At 39.8% G+C, this 14,067-nt stretch overlaps 2 long non-coding RNA genes and 1 pseudogene across 2 annotated transcripts; 1 reads left to right on the top strand and 2 right to left on the bottom strand.

Moving 5' to 3' along the window:
- Positions 1 to 4,368: 4,368 nt before the first annotated feature.
- Positions 4,369 to 6,757, bottom strand: LOC121052696. The gene is made up of 4 exons (XR_005809816.1): positions 6,430 to 6,757; positions 6,259 to 6,348; positions 5,453 to 5,525; positions 4,369 to 4,538 (listed from the first exon to the last, which is right to left on the bottom strand). It is a non-coding gene; the product is annotated as an uncharacterized LOC121052696 (long non-coding RNA).
- Positions 6,758 to 7,915: 1,158 nt separating this feature from the next.
- Positions 7,916 to 8,659, top strand: LOC112197930. Its single transcript, XR_002935800.2, has 2 exons — positions 7,916 to 8,196; positions 8,468 to 8,659. It is a non-coding gene; the product is annotated as an uncharacterized LOC112197930 (long non-coding RNA).
- Positions 8,660 to 9,351: 692 nt separating this feature from the next.
- Positions 9,352 to 9,902, bottom strand: LOC112199240 (annotated as a pseudogene).
- Between the last annotated feature and the right edge of the window lie 4,165 nt (positions 9,903 to 14,067).

Genomic DNA, 14,067 nt, shown 5'->3' with positions numbered 1-14,067 from the left:
GTAATCTCATGGCCTTCATTGATGGCTCTCACAAATGCCCTCCTTGTTTTCTTAAAGATGCAAATGGAACCCTCACTGATACTGTCAATCCCGACTATGATGCATGGATTCAACAAGATCAGATGGTGCTCAGCTGGATCAATGGATCTCTTACTTCCTCTGTCCTTGCCACTATGGCTCGCTCCACTTCCTCTCATGCAACTTGGGTCTCTCTTGAAAAGCGATATGCCTCTCAGTCTCAAAATCGCATTCTTCAGCTTCGCAGCGAGCTTCTTCGTACTACTCGTGGTGATCTTTCAATCTCTGACTTCCTTGACAAAATTAATGGTATAGCCGATAATTTGGCTCTTGCTGGACATGTTGTCTCTGAAACTGATTTGGTTGCCATCATTATGAATAATGTCGGATCAATGTATGAAAACACTGTCAGTTCTGCCCAAGCACGAGACACACCTATTACTTATGATGCCTTGGAGGCTTTATTACTCAATGCTGAACGAAGGATGCAAAGCCAAACTGCATTGGGGATTGACACAGGAACTACCGCTCTAGTTGCTCATCCACACCGTGTTGGCCGTGGTGGCGGTCGTGGTTTTCCTTTTGGCCGTGGACCACACTCTACTCGTGGTGCCCTTACTCGTCTTGTCTCTGCATCCCTCCCTTCATCCTCTTCTTCTAATGGTCGTAACTTTGGACACGGTTCTTCGATCCTTGGACCACCACCTTCCAATTTTCCTCCAATGTCTCGTATGGGCTCTTCTTCTCACACTCACTCCACCACTACCACCCGCTACCCTTGTCAAATTTGTGGTCGGACTGGCCATTCCGCCATTGATTGCTATAACCGAATGAATCATGCCTATGAGGGTCGTGTTCCTACTCAGCGTCTTTCTGCCATGGCGGCTCATGCTTCCCCATCTGCTTCCAATAATTCTTGGCTATTCGATACTGGTGCCAACACTCACATCACTTCCAACCTGGGCAATCTAGTCCACCCTGTGGAATATCATGGACCCGACAATGTTGGAGGTATTAATCATGGTTTCGGTTTGGGCATCCAACACACTGGTTCTTCTTCTTTCTCTACTCCCACCACTACCTTTAAATTACGTAATGTGTACCATTGTCCCCAAGCCTCTACAAATTTGATCTCTGTTAACCGTTTCCTTAATGATAATAATTGTTATATGCTTATTTATCCTCATGCCTTTTATGTGAAGGACTTAACGACGGGGAGGACCCTTTTGCACGGAGCGAGTAGTAATGGTCTCTATCCTCTCAAGTTTTCCCCAAATGTTCCAAATAATCGTGCTTTTGCTTTTGTCGGTTCTCGGGTCAATGCTCAGTTATGGCATTCGCGCCTAGGTCATCCCGCTTCACCAGTCTTGAATCAACTTATGAATAATGGCGATTTGCCATTCTCAGGGTCAAATAATATTTCCTTTTGTGAGTCATGTCAATTGGGCAAAGCTAAACACTTGCCTTTTCATATATCAGAGTCTGTTTCCCTTTTTCCATTTCAATTAGTTCATTCCGATGTTTGGTCGTCCTCTTGTCTATCAATTCAAGGATTTAAATATTATATTATATTTGTGGATGATTTTTCTCGTTACTCCTGGATCTTCCCAATGAAATTTAAACATGAAGCTTTTTCTATCTTTGTTGATTTTTATACTTACATCCACAATCAATTTAATTGTTCGATTAAATCTTTCCAAACTGATGGTGGTGGTGAATATGTTAATAACAATTTTAAAAAATTTTTGGCCTCAAAAGGAGTTCATCACCGCCTTTCTTGTCCTCATCACCCTCAACAAAATGGACGTGCTGAACGCAAACATCGACATCTTGTTGATACTGCCTTAACCTTGCTTGCTCATGCCTCAATGCCTTCCCAATATTGGGTTGAGGCCATTAATACTGCACTTTTTCTCATTAATCGCTTACCCACAAAAGTCCTACAATTCTCATCTCCTTATCAAAAATTATTTCGGCATTCGCCTACATATACCTTCTTTCGTACATTTGGATGTGCTTGCTATCCCTGTTTGCGTCCCTATAATACACACAAACTTGCTTTTCGGTCTAAACAATGTGTTTTTATTGGTTATTCTTTAAATCACAGTGGGTATCGATGTCTAGATCCCATCTCAGGAAGAGTCTATCTGTCCAAAAATGTAATATTTAATGAATCTTGTTTCCCTTTTCGTAAGACCATTACTACTGCTCCTGAACGGTCCTTGTCACCATTCCTTGCAATTATCCCACCTACTTTTTCTCCTCCACAAAATTCAACACCACATCACACTACTCTGCCGAATTCTCCTCCACAAAACATTCCTTCTCTGCCTAATTCTCCTCCACACACTTCAACCCCAACTAATACCACTCCTTTGCCGAATTCACCTACCCAAACTGCAGCTCCTACAATCCCACCAAATCCAACGTCTCTTCCTTCTTCTTCTCCACATTCTCACCCACCTTCAACTGTAAATTCTCCTCCCTTCACAATTCCATCCCCTTCTCACAATGCCCATGACGCTACCCCACCAGCGCCTCCTCCTCCACCAGTATTACCACCTCACAATATGCTTACAAGAGGCAAGTGTGGAATCCGAAAACCAAATCCCAAATATGCTGCTGTTGCTTCTGCTCCAACCAATCTCATTGAACCCAAATCTTATAGTCAAGCGGTGAAACAACTTGAATGGCGTCATGCCATGAATGATGAATTCAATGCACTTCAGCAAGCTGGTACATGGACTCTTGTTCCACCATCCTCTACCATGAATATTTTACCCAATAAATGGGTTTTTCGGATCAAGAGGCATTCTGATGGTTCGATACAGAGATATAAAGCACGATTAGTGGCAAACGGTTTCCATCAACGTGAAGGTGTTGATTATGGTGAGACTTTCAGTCCTGTTGTTAAGCATTCCACCATACGACTTATTCTTGCTATTGCCGTCAATTTTGGGTGGTCTGTTAAACAGTTAGATGTTCAAAATGCCTTTCTACATGGATTTCTCACTGAGGATGTATACATGAAACAACCTACTGGATTTGTTGATGCTCAGTTCCCTCAGTTTGTTTGCAAATTAAACCGGTCATTATATGGCCTAAAACAGGCACCACGGGCATGGTTCTCTTGCTTCTCCTCCTACCTTGAAGAACTTGGTTTTGTGGCTTCCTTGGCTGACTCTTCCCTATTTGTCTACCATTCTGGAACTGTGATAATTTATTTATTAATCTATGTTGATGATATTCTGATCACGGGCAATAATTCATCTTCTATTGCTACACTCATTACTCGTTTGGGCAAGCTCTTCTCTATGAAGGATCTAGGCAATCTGCATTATTTTTTGGGTATTGAAGTTCACCGTTCTGCTGCTGGTCTCTCTCTCACTCAATCTAAATATGCTCTTGATCTCTTACGTCGCACAGATATGATTGATGCCAAACCCTTCGCCACTCCAGCTGTTAGTGGTAAACGTTTGAGTATTAATGATGGTGATGCCTTATCTGATCCTACTGTTTTTCAAAGTGTTGTCGGAGCTCTTCAATACCTCACCATCACACGTCCAGACATTGCTTTTGCTGTTAATCAAGTATGTCAATTTTTACATAAACCTACTACCACACATTGGGTTGCAGTAAAGCGTATTCTCAGGTACATCAAGAAAACTCCAACTCATGGTCTCTTTTATCGGCCTGGTTCTTTCAACATTAATGCTTTCTCTGATGCGGACTATGCTGGAGATCCGGATACACGAATATCTACGGGTGGCTCTTGCATCTATTTGGGTCCTAATCTAATCTCTTGGTCTTCTAAGAAACAAGGAGGTGTCTCTCGATCAAGCACGGAAGCTGAATATCGTCAGCTAGCTTATACAGCAGCAACCATTTCATGGTTTCGACATCTCTTCAAAGACCTCATATTGCCTCTCTCTTGTCCAACTTTATGGTGTGACAATATCAGCGCTCTTTCTCTAGCATCTAATCCAGTATTTCACAGCCGTACTCGCCATGTGGAAGTCGATTATCACTATGTCCGTGAAAAGGTAGTCCGTCGTGAGCTTACAGTTCGCTATCTCTGCACAACTGATATGATTGCAGATCTATTTACCAAAGGTTTGCCTTCCGCTAGATTCTCTTCTCTAGTTCTCAAGCTTCCTGTTCGTGCATGCCCCGTCAGCTTGCGGGGAGGTGATAAATCAAAGGAAATCAGTAATGGAGAATCAGCTCTTAAAGTGTCACGCCCCGAATTTTGAATAACAATTTCAAATCCGAAACATGAATTAAACAACTACAACAATTAACATTCAGAATTTTTTTCTCTGAACAACCACACCACACGCCACTCAAAAATTCAATCTCGAAAACCTCGAGTTAATTATTACAACTCACTCTTACAAGTAAGATTGTAAAGCTCTAAATGAGCATAACAAACCTCTCAATAGAAAAAACAGAGTATTACATGCAGCTACTCTACACAGCTCGATCTCCTTCCTGATTCTTCTGTCCTGTAGGATTACCCGCTACACCGTTTGAATAGTGTACCGGGAATTGCAACAACACAAAACCCGGTAAGCCATGACAGCCCGTATGAGTAAACAAGAAGGAACTGTTGATTTATTAAATTATAAATCTTACAAATCAAGTAAAAATCCAACTGTAATACGTCTGCAAGGAGACATCAACCCACTCATGAAAAACCACAAGGAATACATTTTCACAATCCTCAAATCACAATACACCACACTGGTCCTACAACACCCAACTCCCATACCACCACTTCGGTCCATCTTGACCATACGTTAGAGCTCTAACCACGTCGCTACAGTCACCTTGGCCTAGGTGCAAGTAAACGACATATCGCCAGGTTTAATAACCCTTGAACTTCGGACACCCCCCGTCCTCAGAACAATATACTCCGGTTAACACTATAACCGTCGAACTTCGGACATCCCCGTCCTCAGAACACAAACACTCCGGTTATCCTTAACCGTCGAACTTCGGACATCTGTCCTCAGAACCCTATGTTCTCCACTCTATACCTCCTCCAATATAAATCAAGAATATCAACAAGAACTCATCAATCATGTTCATCAAATATAATTATGGTACGTCACATCTCAATCCAAAATAAATAAATCATCACCATTTCACACTCTTCAATGTCACACCAATTCGTATATAATCACGTAAATATATATATACGTAATCACCCACTCAGGAGTGACCACTAATACCAACTATAGTTCACACAAGAAAACCAGGAAATTCTTTTTGTATAATTAAATCATTTTACTTACCTATGGACCGTAGTTGATCAAGTCCATATGATTTAAAACAAATATTTATTCCATAAACATTTTCACACAATTACCACAGAAAATAAATTAATTGAAGGTACTCGAATCATAATAAGATCCACGTGAGGTTTACTCACCTCTGATCCCGCTGCGTCTTCACTCTCACAATCACACCAAAACTCGCTCGCCCAAGTAAAAACCGTTAATCACCTAATCATAAATGACTTGAGTTTAGCCAACAACTCACAACATAAAACAAATGACAATCCAACGGTCGGATCGAATTTATACAATGATCCAACGGTCAGATCAACTTTACACAATGATCCAACGGTCGGATCGAATTTATACGATGATCCAACGGTCAGATCCTCACGGATCGCCCTTTGGATCATCCTCCCAAAATTATCACGAAGATCCAACGGTCCGATCTTCCTGAATCGCCTTTATTAACATCTCCTCAGATTTATAAGAAAATCCGACGGTCGGATTCTCACGAATCGACTTCCAAAACACCATTTCACCATTATACGAAGATCCAACGGTCGGATCTTCGCCCGTGACCACAAAAAGTCATCGGGTCAGTCATACGATCAACATATTTAAATTTCAAGTCCATTCAACGGTCTGATCTTCACAGATCATAAATCGAACGATCGAAATCGATCGAAATCGTAAAATTCATAACTAAATCATACGATATCGAAAAATTGCGTATAATATATCGAAATGATCGTATCGAAGTATAGAATCTAAAAATGTACAGAAACCATCCATGTGACCCCCGGAAGTGGCCGGAAATGGCCGCCGGAGTTAGTGGCAGAGCCGCCGCCGACCACCACTAATGGTGTCGGGGCCAGGCTGCTCTGCTTCGTCTCATCAAGCCTAATGACTTTCCTAACTAGCATGTAAGCTGAAAATGACCGGAAGGGATAGAAAATACCTCAAACAGTCGGGTTGGCCGGAAAAAAACCCAGAAACCGGCGAGCTCCAAGTTCGACGTAAAAAATGCAACCTCAGGCCTCGATTCCTTCTGGAAAGTTGTTAAGAACATCATGGTGAACTCACTGGTTCAAGAATCAATCAAAACCAAGCTCTACAACTCGAGATATACCTGATCGAAGTTTTCGGTGCAACCGGGTTCGAGTTCCAGCCGCTTCCAGAGGCAGCGACGCCGTGCAAGGGAGGTTCTGGGAGTTCCAGAAGGTCAAGGCGAACCTGTGGGTGAAGTTTGGGAAGGTTTCGTGGCCGGTAGCTCGAGTTATCAAGCTTGGAACAAAAACGGATTTTTTCGGCCTCCGCCGTCGTCTCCGGTGGTTCTGCAGCGCAAGGCCGCCTCCTGCAGCTGCGCACGATCGTCTTGAAGGGGTGGGAGGAGATGTGGTGCTGCCTGGTGGTCGGTGAAGCGAGAGAGAGAGTTGAGAGCAAAGGCTCTGTTTTCGGACGAGAAAAGAGAGGGTGAGAGAGAGGGAGCTGCAGAAAGCAGGAATTTAATCATGAACAGGAACAAACATTCCCGTGTTTTAGTCCTTAAAAACAGAAAGTGTGTTTGCCATTTTTTTTTAAACTACAGTAACTCCATTAAGAACAGGTTATTACATAAAGAGTGAATCATTCTCTATCAATGTCATTATTTCCTTTTGTCTTAATTAGCTTGATTCTAGCTCTCTGATTTTGTAACTGTTATTATCATTGAATCACACATTAATTGTATATGAACCCAACTGTAATATAAATAGAAAAGCAATCTCACGTTTGAGGTATGCAAAATACTATTCCATAATCATTCTCTTTTACAGTCTGGGATGTCGGGGGTCAGGACAATGTATGAAGTTAGTGATTGTTAAAGAGCCACATGGAGTCATGAAATGAAGTTTAAGTTGGCTTATTTCTGAAAGTTTGTAGTACTTTCTTGTATCAAAAAGGCTTGACAGATTTTAGATACCCATTTTCTTCTTTTCAGGTCTGACCTTTTTGGGGGCACTACTTCCAGAACACACAGGGTCTTACCTTTGTTGTAGACAGCAATGACAGAGACCGTGTTGTTGAGGCAAGGGATGGATTGCACAGGATGTCAAATGAGGTTTGTTCTCATCTTGTGAGAGCACGTTTACAGACACGTTTTTTTATCCTTGCTGTAACTAGATTCCTAGCTCTGTTATATGAGGTTTAAGTTATGAATAGATGAAAGACTTGTAGATTATAGAAATGAATGCAAGGTTGTTATGAAAATCAGCAGCCAGTGGCTTAAGTAGCATACTTTACCATGTATTTGTATACCACACGTGTTGGATATCTGCAAGCTTTCATTGTATTTTCTTTTTTTTTTCTTCCCAAAATGGACTTATGGAATGAAGCTTATCTTGCCAATCTATTACTTTGCTTTAGCTTTGCCTGTTATGCCTAATTAATATCCATCATTGAACTGGATTTATGTGCTTTAGTATGATCATGTTAATTTAAAGGTCTATTCTTTTATTCCTGTTATCTGTTCCCTTTTTCTTTAGAGGTTTTATCTGAGTGAGATTAGATGTATATAGGTTTCTGTTCCATATTTAATTAAGTTAAATGTTGGTTTCAGGATGAGCTGTATTGCTGTACGTAGCTATGTTGCTTGTTTTTGCCAACAAACAAGATCTCCCCATTCCCCAATGCAATGAATGCTGCTGAAATTACTGGTAAGCTTGGCCTCCACTCTCTCCAACAACGTCACTAGTAACTTCATGAGCTTCATGACCCCTCCGCTTCTGTCATTCATTCAATCTTCATTACTCTAATATGTGTCATTTGTCTTTACAAATACATCGAGAACACTCGTGCAACCTCTGGAGAGGGTCTATATGAAGGCCTGGATTGGCTCTCCAACAACATTGCTAACAAGGTAATTACTAATTTCTATTTCATAACTGTTTTAGAAATAGGTTAGAGTGAAATGTATAATTTAACCAAGATTATAATTTTTAGCAGCATGATTACTAGTTTATATCTCACCTTTATAAACTGCTGTGTCCTTTTGATCATTCAGGTTCTGGCTGTCCTAATTTTTTTTTTCTTTTGGCAAATGATTGTCCGAATTATTATGATATTATTAGTTGCCGGTCTTCAAATTTTGAATTCTCTTCACCTTTTCTTATACATTTCTGTAATTGCAGGCTTGATCCCTATTTGGGAGTCATTTCGAGGACTAGCAATTCTGGATGCATAAATGAATATTATCTAGTTTGTTTTAGTGAATATGTGGAAAGCTAGAATGCAGTTTTATGTAGATTAGGATCAACAGGTATTGTTATTATAATAATTGAAGTGATTTATTAACTTTCAGTGAAGTGATCTTATCTTTCTTCTATAGCATATGTTTTCCTGGCCAAATTAATTGACATTTTTTATTTTTATTATTATTTTAAATCAGCATGCAATGAACGTCATACATTTTCATTTAAGGCGTTCAATGCGTGCCGCAAAATAATCATTTATGGCGTGCATCTAGCTTATTCACAACGTACAAAATGTGCTGTAAAATTGAAAAATTGAGTTCATTTTTACGGTGCGGTCTATATAAAGACTCCTATCCGCGTGCCGTAAATAGTCATCGATGGCGTTAATGACATATTTTCCTAGTGTAGGATGTTAATGAAAAAATAATTAAACTTGAGGTAAATTAAGATATGCAACTGTGTTCTCTGTTAGAACATGGTAAACATTTTCATGACCCCATAATTTACAACATTTTGTAAGACGACTTTTGGTAAACCATATCACTACCCATTTCTTCTTGCATGCATCCAAATGCAATCATGGTATGTAAGTCTAGTGAGGGCCTCTTCTATGAGCACATCGATAAATTACTAATTACTTACGGTTGCGGTCACAAGCTTATAGTATTTGTAGCACATGTTCTCTATCTTCACCTAAAAGAATCATGCAATGTTAAGAAAAGCTTCTTTCAAAATGTCATCCAATCCATCTTAACTTATTTTGAGAACTTTTCAAATATTTGGACTTTTGAAACGCAGCTTGCCATTTCTGTATTCTTCCATCACATAGAGAAGAACCCAGAACACTCAAGGCCTTGAGCATAGCGTATTGCACATTTTGTGAGTTCCACATAATCATCTAAAGGTTCGTTTGTTTTTAAGGCATCCAACTAAAAGCTCGAGATCTTTATGATGATCTAATTCATTCACCTTGTATATTAAATTAACATTATAAGTGATTAGCAACTGCTTATACCTTGTCGTTATGATAATTCTATTACCCATAACAAACCAGTTAGATTCATCGTTCAAGTTGTTTAATCCATGTCATTCACATCATCAAGAACTAAGAGCACACATTTGTATTGCAACCTTTCCTATATCATAGTGATTCCTCTAGCTATATTTGCCACCTTGAATTTTGTTCCCCTAGAATCTCAAAAAGAAGTGTTCTTTTTTTTTTTTTGTAGTTTGACGAAGCCGACCTCTGTCATCCATTTTCTCTAACATTTTTCAAAAATCAACTCCCATCAAACTTATGAGAAATTGAGTTATAAACAGCTTTTGCAATTGTTGTCTTTCCGATTCCACCAGTTCCCAATATCCCCACCATATGAACATCTCTTCCCTCAACACCTAAAAGCCTATGAGCATTTTTCTCCTGAGACTTCCTTGGTTACCTCCACATATGTACGTTCTTTCACTTTCATTGAGATTTCTTCAGCAATGTCGTAATTAAGTTTGGGTTCAGAACATTGCCTGATATTTGAGAAGTATAGGAAACATGTAAGGAACCAGTTCCCCTCACAGATAAAATAAACAACATTATCTGTACTACTATAATTGGAGGCTATTTTTTTGTGTCAAAGACTTTACCAAATTTTAAAAGTGCCTATAATATTTTATAACAAATTAAAAGTGCCTATTATCAAATTAAGTTAATTAATAAAATATAAATAAATAAAAGAGTAAATTGAAAAAATATCCAAACCACCACTATTCTATGTCTAAAAAATAAATAACCACTATTCTTTTTAATAGATCTATTTTTCATTAACATCACATTATCACCCGCGAAAAACTCGGGCACGTTGCTAGTTTGGAGGACTGTTATCAGATTCAGGATGTTATTGAAACATATGGGAGAGCTTTGGGGCAGCTGGTGAACTTTAATAAAAGTTATGTTGTTTTCAGTAAGAATGTCTCTGAGTTTATGCAGCAGGAGGTTTCTAGTCTCTTGGGTGTGGAGATAGTGGAGTCACACGAGAAATATTTAGGGTTGCCAACCTATGTAGGCCGGAAGAAATCTGCAACTTTTCAGTACATTAAGGATAACCTTGCTAAAAAGCTTAAGAGTTGGCAAGGTAAACTGTTGAGTGGTGCAAGGAAGGATATCTTGATCAGGGTGGTTCCTCAAGCCTTGCCGACTTATGCTATGAGTGTGTTCCAACTCACGAAGGGTTTTTGTGAAGATATGGAACAAATGTGCGCTAGGTTTTGGTGGGGAAGCACATTAGATAAAAGGAAAATACATTGGAAGTCCTGGGATGCTCTGTGTAATCTGAAGGAGGAGGGTGGATTGGGGTTTCGTAGCCTTTCAGAGTTTAATTCTGCAATGCTAGCCAAGCAGGCTTCGCGTATTATCTCCAATCCCACTTCATTGATTGCTAAAATATACCAGGCCAAATATTACCCTTCAGGGTCTTTCTGGACAGCAGAGTCACATGCTTCTTCATCGTATTCCTGGAGGAGTATTTTGGCTACAAGAGAGTTAATTTTACAAGGCTCTATTTGGCAGATAGGGGATGGGGAGCAGGTTCGGGTGTGGCAGGATCCTTGGGTTCCAAGACTCCCTCATCTTACACCGGTCGCTCTTGCTCCTGTTGTTAACACATCTCTTAAGGTCACTTCTTTAATTATTGATAATTCTTCTTGGAATGAAGGGTTGGTTAGGGAGTTATTCTATGTTGAAGAGGCTGAGGCGATTTTATGCATTCCCTTAAGCTCTAGGGTGGTTGAAGATAGATGTGTGTGGAGAATGGAGAGTAATGGGGGTTTCTCTGTTAAGACTGCATACAGACACTCTTTTGTGCATTCCCCATCTAGGATACCTAGTACTGTAAGTGTCACTAATGATTTCTGGAAAAAAATCTGGAAGGGAGTCATACCTACTTCGGCTAAGCTACATGCTTGGAGAGTGTGTAATGATGTTTTACCTTCTTTGGAGCGTCTTGCATCAAAGCAAGTGGTTCTTGAGTCCCAGGTTTGTATCTTATGTGGGATTGAGCCGGAAACTACACTTCACTTGTGTCGAAACTGCTCATTTACAAGACAGGTGCTACAAACTAATAGAAGGGTGAGTAGTTGCTTGGATATACAAACTGATGGGATGGACGTTATTGAGTGGTTCAACTTCTGTGCTAGTCATCTTTCTAAACAGGTTTTTGAGGATTTTATGTATTTGATGTGGTGTGTTTGGAAGGAGTGCAATAAGAGTGTGGGAACCGAAATCTTCTCAGGCTGCTGATGTAGCGTTAGGTGCTAGCACAAGGTTACCCGAATTTCGTGTTCACAATGGTAAGGCGGGGAACATAAGTCGGAGTGCCAGAGTGATACGGTGGCAACGCCCCTCTGATGGGATACTCAAGGTTAATATTGATGGTGCCTTCCTCTATACTACAAGGCAGGGAGGCTTAGGCTTTGTTATCCGAGTATCTAATGGTTCCATGTTGGTGGGGCGAGCTCTGCCTCTTCGAAATCTGATGTCTGCTGAGCATGCAGAGGTATTAGCATGCCAAGCAGCTGTGAGGTTTGTTCAGGACCATAACATGATGCCGGCTGTGATTGAGACTGATTCGGTGTTAGTGAAACAACAAGCTGCTATTCATTCCAGTTCAAATACGTCACTACTGGGCAGGCTATACGATGATATTGGTGAGGCATTGCGGTCGGTTCCAAATGTGAAAATCATCCATACAAGGAGGGAGGCAAACCAGGTGGCTCATCTTCTTGCAGATCATGCCAAATCTCTCTACCGGGAGGCGTTTTATGATTCAGCACCTAGCTTTTTAGCAGCTGCTCTTGCAGCTGACGCTATTCCTATGTAATCTTTCACCATTTCAATAAAGGGATGACTCTTTTACTAAAAAAAAAGAAGAATATCATCAACACGCACTCGCAGTTTTCATAAAAAAAAAAAAAAAAAAAAAACACACTCGCAGTAACAATTTCAACAAATATGTCAAATAAATATTATCTTCTTGAAGTATGTTGTAATTCGTCAAGATAATCTTGTATTATATGTAAAGAAATTGAAAAATGACAGAAGTTAAATAGGGTAATCAAGGTTATATCAAGCTGTAGGATAAATTAATTAATGCCAGTGGATAAAAACGGACTCGTACAAGAGAGTCCATCCTGACAAATTTGCTGCTTCTGAAAGAGCATTTTTCCATTTCTAGACCTTTTCCAAGTTATCTTTGAATTTGCGTTCCAGATTAGCAAGTCCCTCCCCAAAACTACCTCTATGATTTCGTATATCCAAGGGATCAACTTTGTAGAAAGCCAGTTGAACCATTTGTTGATTTGATTTCTTGCAGTCGAGGATCTTGACAAGTTCATCCAAGCACCACTTGGAGGATTCATAGTTTTCAGAGAAGATGATGATTGAAATCCTCAACCGTTCAATTGCTTGGAGAAGTGCTGTTAATAGTTCTTCTCCTCGTCCGAGTTGATCATCCATGAAGGTGATGATCCCCTTCTGCCACAAAGCTCTGCACATATGACCTGTGAAATTATTGCGTGTATCACCTCTAAAACTCAGAAAAACATGGTATTTCCATGGATGGGTGAAATAAGAAGAAGAGGATTCTTCAATATTCACCATTGAAATAAAGCTAGTTGTCAAGATGACAAGAGCTAGTGAAAGAGTTCAGAGATTTTTGGAGAGGAAGCAAATTAAAGGGAAGAAAGTGAACGTGAATTCCTAGTTCACTGACTCCTGAGGAAGTTTCTAATGCCACTGACGCATTTTCACAATTATGAAGCCCATAAAGTTGACAAAATAAAAAAAGCAAATGATTGATAGCAACACATCATGCAGAGACTGTCCAAGTCAATGAATTCTATCTGTTCCATTTTCCACATTCCTAATTTGAGTGTCAGAGTCATATAGCATAGCATAACATAACAAGGTTTGCAATTGACCTTTTGTCTGGTAAATACCTGAATGTGAATCACTAAATCATAAGGCTGCCCCAAAAACAAATGTAAGTTCCAAAATATGTATAGACTACAGAGGCAGATGTCTGCATATATGTACACTTTCTGCAGGGTTTTCCCTCTCAACTTTATCAGGCAACAGTTACTTGAATTGTTAGTGGCTTAGGGCAATAAGGCAATCAAATTCAAGACCAATAGTCAATTGTTCTATCCTAACGAAATAAAGAAAACAAAATTTATAATTTATATTATTTAGTGATGTGCAACACCAACTGCACCAACTGATATTAAATGCCTTCAGAGATGAAAACCTCTCAAAAAGAATTCGCATTTCATATCAGGCATCAATTTGTTTGGATCATTTACTTAACACGCCTTAGTGGTCCATCTACTCTTTTAACTTTTACATAACCACTGACCGAAGTTTTACAGGAAGCATAGCAGGGACTTGACCCTTGACTATCCTTAAATCAAAGACCCCTTGCCATATTCGTTTTCCAATTCAAATGAATATTACCCAGCAAACTGGAAGTTATCCTGCTAAGCTCCACACCATA

Source organism: Rosa chinensis, chromosome 4 (genome assembly GCF_002994745.2).
Source record: "Rosa chinensis cultivar Old Blush chromosome 4, RchiOBHm-V2, whole genome shotgun sequence".
In the NCBI taxonomy this organism is placed as follows: Eukaryota; Viridiplantae; Streptophyta; class Magnoliopsida; order Rosales; family Rosaceae; genus Rosa; species Rosa chinensis.
Note: the sequence above shows the minus strand (reverse complement) of the source record. Positions and strands in the feature narration are given on the sequence as shown.